The 6,127-nt window shown below is 35.0% G+C and overlaps 1 protein-coding gene across 1 annotated transcript in view; it reads right to left on the minus strand.

The window, feature by feature from the left end:
* Window positions 1-5,106: 5,106 nt before the first annotated feature.
* LOC126470505 (F-box/LRR-repeat protein 5-like) overlaps window positions 5,107-6,127 on the minus strand; it is a 121,001-nt gene continuing 119,980 nt past the window's right edge. The window contains exon 6 of the mRNA XM_050098393.1: window positions 5,107-6,127. This exon is cut by the window's right edge and continues 513 nt beyond it. The gene's annotated coding sequence lies outside the window, so the exon portion shown is untranslated.

Below are 6,127 nucleotides of genomic sequence, written 5' to 3' on the forward strand. Positions count from 1 at the left end.
CTACCCATCAAAGGGAGGGTAAGCGAGAGACTAACATAGCAGATTCTCACTGAAGGTCAGGTTTTTAACCTTGCCGTAACAAAGCTGCAAGCAGCCAGGTCAAAATTCAGTAAAGAAACCTTAACAAATCTTCATCAAAAGTAGTCTACCCACTTCCTGGACCCCACAGTGTACGAGCAAAAAACTTAATTATACTGCACAACTGACAATGCCTCTTTATGCTTCTGCCTACATAATTTTTGGTAACTATGAATACGTAGTTTTATTTATGAAATACTGCATTTCCATTCTACTTTTGTATGACACATGACAGCCGGTAAACATACACCATATCAAAATCCAAAATGAGTAATATCTTATGAATTCATGCCAATACAAGCATGCTCATATTACAGATACTTCATGTTTTATTTAACTAGACTTTTATCATGGAAAGTTTTCTTTCATTTGTATTAGTACAGTGCATATTTTAATAGCATTATCCATTAGTTTATCGATCACAACAGTAATCATCATAGACACATTTAGTATCAACAACACAGGGTGTTTCATGAGGAATGGACAAAACTCTGTGATATGACACGAACGATCATTCAAAGGGAAGTGTCTAGTTATCATGGGCTCTATGACGCATACCTTAAGAGTTATGAGCACTACATCTTTGATACTGTGAAACAAATCTCTTCCACTGCATGCTGTTTGCTTTCCATATTTTGCCAGGTCACAGAAGGGACCAAACTAAGAAAAAAGTTCTGTAAACATGGGCTCTAAAGTGCATACATTAAGGGCTATGAGCATATGTCTTATATTGAAGCTCTTAAAGTATGCATCTTAGAGCCCATGTTTACAGACTGTTTTCTTTGAATGATCATTCCTGTCATATGCTTGAATATTTATCATCCCTCCAGGACCATCCTGTATATTCTTTCACATTGTCTAAAATAGTCTGACAATGCTGTGGTAGTTTACCGATTCCATGCCCATAAAAACTTACTGGTTCTGAGTTAAGGATGTTGTCAAAACAAGCTTTAAATGCATTTCTATCCTAAAGGGCTTTTCTTGACAGTTGTTTGATAAGGAACGAGGAAGGTAAACATCTGAGGGCATAAGACAGAAGTGTATGAGGAATGACTTCCCAAATTGCTGGATAGTTTTATTTGTGATAGCAGCAGAGTGCATTACCACGTAGTAGCAACATGTAATGCAATTTTGTCAGAGGTTTTTCTTACACTGCAATCGAAAGGTGTCTCAGTTTTTGGCGACTAATACCAGCTTCGTAGGACACACCCATAGGGAGGAGTTTGTAGAACACAACACACTTTTTGAGCCAGCAGATGAAAAATATTATGCTGACACTGCCCTTTGCTCAAGTATGTCTTCTGGTAGTCTCAGCTTTTAATTTCATCTTAAGTAGTAGTTAACGGAACCACATCATTACTCATCACCAGTGACAATATTGCATTGGAATACTCAATGAGTGGACTGATAATGTTCATGCAATAATATTCACCCGTTAATTTTTTTTTTTTTTTGCTTTGGATTAAAACATGCAGTACTCCTTAACCTGACTTCTGAACTTTGCCTATTGAATGCAAATGTCACACAATGGCCAAAGTTCATCACGTTACTGTAACTCACGAATTCGTGTCTACATTTTGCAACTGCTAACACTGTTACAGCATGCGAAAGAGACAATACTTCCTCCAGACAGTTCCGCATTCTACAACGTTATCAAATCATACATATGGTTGGACTTAGAATTCTACAGGGTGGCCAATTTTATTGGCCACCTTGACTCATACTTGGTCTCAGCAGTGGGCAGTTGGCGGCAGTGTTTAATGTCTAAGACTGTACCTCAACTCCTGGAGATTTAGTTCGGTCATTTCAGTGGGGTCAAAAGTACAGAGCACTAAAAACTCTTTATCTCATTTATCTGCCAACCATCCTGAGAAAAATTACCAGTATCTCTAATTGGCAAGTGTTAACTCCGAACACTTTTTGTCTTTGACACTGAAATCCAGAAATTTCTGACACATCTCAGTTCAATACTAAGACTATTATCATAATGTAGATATTGTCATATCAGATCCAATATTACTTGTACCTCTGGACAGGGAAACTCATTCGAGATTATGTACCGAAAAGTGATTTTATTTTACCATTCTATTTATTAGTGCTTGCAACACTTACTGATGACACTCAAAACAGGATCTTACACAATACATACTTAATATTATTCACAGAATATGTTACTACAGCTGTTTGACTCCTAATAAAGAACAATGGCTCCTTCTAGGTAGATTACACTTCCTACAAATTTACAAATGCCATTCCTTGCACATATGGGTGCTGGATTACTGGAAGTGACAGATTACTGAGAGTGCCTTAAATTTAGTGTAAAGACATACGGCTTATACATCATTAAATCCAAGGATACATTCATTTTCAGAAAAAAAAACCTTAGTTCTCGACTGTGTACCTACACAGTAGTATCACTCACTATGAAACATGTCACAATTTCTTGTTGTTGCAATTATGTGATGGCAGTATAATTTATCACACAACAGCTTTACAAGCAATACATCACTACTCTATGTTTTTGACTGCTACATAATTTACTTCAGGAAGATACCTGTAGCTTCAGCACCAGCAATGACAGATGTCTTCATATTCTGTCCTCCTATGTCCTCTTTTCCATCACGTTTATTGTAACTTTCCCACATGCTTTTGACTGTCTCTTTGTGTGTTAAGGTTTGGTCATAAATTGTTGCTCATCCAGGATTGTACTCAGCAGCAATGACTTTCTGTGAAGAACTTCAGTTCAATGTATCTCTAATTTCAAGTATTCACTTGACGTCTAGCATAATGTTTTTCCTTTCAGAAGTGTTATACTGGATCTTAAAGAAAGCCACAATTTCATTCATGTATAGCATAGTTTAACATTGTAATTAACTAACAACATTGATGCACATGAGACTTCATTATCAAAGGCATCATTTCTGGTTGAGAGACTACAGGCTGTATGTGGACCATATTAGTTCTTTATGGTTACGGCAGGCAAATGAGTTTCATACAATTACCTGTTCTATATGTTTTGGCAATTGAGGACAATTTTGAACAAGAACACAGCAAGCCGTAATAAAATTATCTCATGAATGCTTTGCAGTTTAATATTCACAACTGCTGAAATTTTTGCTTGAAAAGGCAAAAACACTGTTCAACAAGACATCTATTTTTTAAAAAAAAATGTCAAATTAAAATATTTCTGCTATCTTGTCAAAATCTCTAAGTTCCTGTAAGCAGTTATCAAACAGCACAAAGGTATACAGTGTCCTCCAAAATACAAAGTTCACCATCATTTCTCTTCAAGGGTGTTGGCTAAATGCAATGACCTGTGAAAAGATCCAGAGCACCCCACAAAAGGTTCCTAATTACTCTCTCGTGATCTCTTACAACTTGAAACTGGGTGGAATACAGACTTTTCTGTATAACTATCAACATAGATCATACGAAAGTTGATGTATCTTCATGTGACAGCTATTGGAAGCACTAATGACTCCTGGTAAATCAAGTCTTTCTATATCAGCTCTTTCTTCTGCTGGTGGCCATTTTATAATGTCAGGTGACATGCTGCTAAGAAAGTCTCTCATCCTCTTTACTACAGTGCTATAGCACATCTATCTGCAACATCTCTGAAGTGTGATGATGTTTGATCGTCAGCAAACCACAAAAATATTAACATTTGGTGAAGTGGTTCCAGTTTCCCATAGCCATCTGAAAATACCAACAGTTTTTGTGCTGCTGAGTGAGATTTTCAGTGATTTGGTTGCTGGCTTCGTAGTTTTTAAAAAACCACAACAACAACAACAACTTAGTCATTATATTGTGATGAAATTACTTCAGATGTTTCAATATATGCAACTCATTATTGCCTGATGATACATATCATGAATGACTGACTACTGTTTCAACATTCACTAGATGTCTGTACATTAATAAATAATTTCATCTCTTCAATAGCACAAATACTGCTATTCTTTTTTACTATTACAAAAAAATTAGTTTTATATAATTACTTATGTTGGTCATAAGGCGGAAAGACGAATGAACAAGTCTTAATCACTTTTGCAGAGCGAAGTAACCAAACACACAAACCAAAATCAGCACACTACATTTGCTGTGCATGCTAAGATAAGATAAGATGAATGGGAAGCTACGCATGTGACTGCCATCAGGCAGAAACTTGAGAAAAATACTCCACCTATTTTCTGGTGTTGGCAGCCATTTGTGACTCTTGATGAGACTCAGATTGAATGCTGTGTGTGTACATGTGACTCTTCCATACTGCTGCTCGAATGAATCCTATGTTATAGGAGAAGAAACCACTGTTTACTCAAACTTGCTGAAATACCATTATCATGTTACAGGGTCTCTTTTTTGAAGTATTGTAAGCTAATAATTTTCACTGTACAAATCTGAAGAAAAACACCCCATGACAGTGAAAAATATATTACTGCAGGAAATTGACTGCTGACAAGTTTTAATCTGCCAGGAAGTTTCATATCAGCGCACACTCCGCTGCAGAGTGAAAATCTCATTCTGGAAATGTGATTTTGTCTTGGTTTCCTCACAATCCACATGTTGCTTCTCACAAACAATAACAGACTGCAAACAGGTCATCCCTAAGAATCAATTAGACAGTAAGTCCCCTCATTATTATCAACTACTAATAGTAATTTTAAAAAATATTTAGTCACATTCAGAACCAAACAGTTGTCACCTTCATCACATGACACCATTTCAGATCTGCATCCAGAATCTTCTAATATTTTGATTTACATTATCAGTAAATTTCAACTGTTTTTCATACCTCTTCATGGGCTGAGATTGACTTGAATGAATCACCACTTTTTGTTGAGAACATTAGAGAATAACAAACAGCAAAAAATAAAATCTTACTGATAAGCCTGCATGTCCATGAGATTTAAGTTGGACCTGGTTATACAGCATAGAAATATTTGACACTTTTGGACACTTATTCACAGCAGAGATGTTGTGGATGCACTGATCTAACACTATTAAATCACCGAAGACAGTGAATGTGTTAGAAATAAAGGTAAACTTTAATTATGTAATTATAGAATGAATACATGTTAATTTCTTTCTGTAGCTACTGCTGTCCTGCACATGAAAGGTGAATTGGGATACTAACAGATGTTAGTACCTACATAAACAACTGCTTACAGAATTGGTAATTGTATACATAATTATCTGAAATTATTTATTGCTTATGTTGAACCTGAAATAAAAATTGTAACATTTGTTTGCCCTGTTTTTGTGTAAACATTAACAAACAGCAGTATGTTGTTTATCATAATACTCTGCATTTTTGGATGCCTGTCTAACAGAAATATTTTTTGTTGGGTGTAATATATTTTACAGTAAATTAAATTTTAGCTATGTAATGGAAACATTTTCCAAATTGTAAATAATAACCACTTACTTTCATGGTGTTCAGCAATACTGAGTGTTATGAAGGGAGTGAACACATTGCATGGGGACAAATAACTGATTTAATTTTATATTTTGCAAACTTAATGTTGTCAGAATATTATTTGTACTGTTTGTTGGAAACAAATAATTTCAAATTAAGACAGGAGACTTCCTAATACAAATGTATATGTTAACATTTTCATAAATGCAAAAAAAACTAGTTTTATTAAATAACATTCTTATTAATATTTTCACAGCCACAGGCATATACAAACAATACGACAAATGCATGCATTCACATTTCACACACACACACACACACACACACACACACACACACACACACACAAAAACCACTACTTGGTAACTACCGATCACTAACATCTATAAAAAAAAGAAAAAAAAAAATTCACAATGACTATGTACAAAAAGACATTTAAAACGAACACTTTACTGGTGAATAAGCTCTCCAGACAATTTGTTAAGTAGTCTTCCAAGTTTCACTTACTTAAACATAGAAAAAATAAATACTAAGTACAGTTCTCACAAGGAAGGTTACATTGCTTCCTTAAATATAAAGATGCTATGGTGATCTAACAGGAAATAATAAATACTTGAAAAGTATTAAATCAAA

The sequence above is a fragment of the Schistocerca serialis genome, chromosome 3 (assembly GCF_023864345.2).
Source record: "Schistocerca serialis cubense isolate TAMUIC-IGC-003099 chromosome 3, iqSchSeri2.2, whole genome shotgun sequence".
In the NCBI taxonomy this organism is placed as follows: domain Eukaryota; kingdom Metazoa; phylum Arthropoda; class Insecta; order Orthoptera; family Acrididae; genus Schistocerca; species Schistocerca serialis.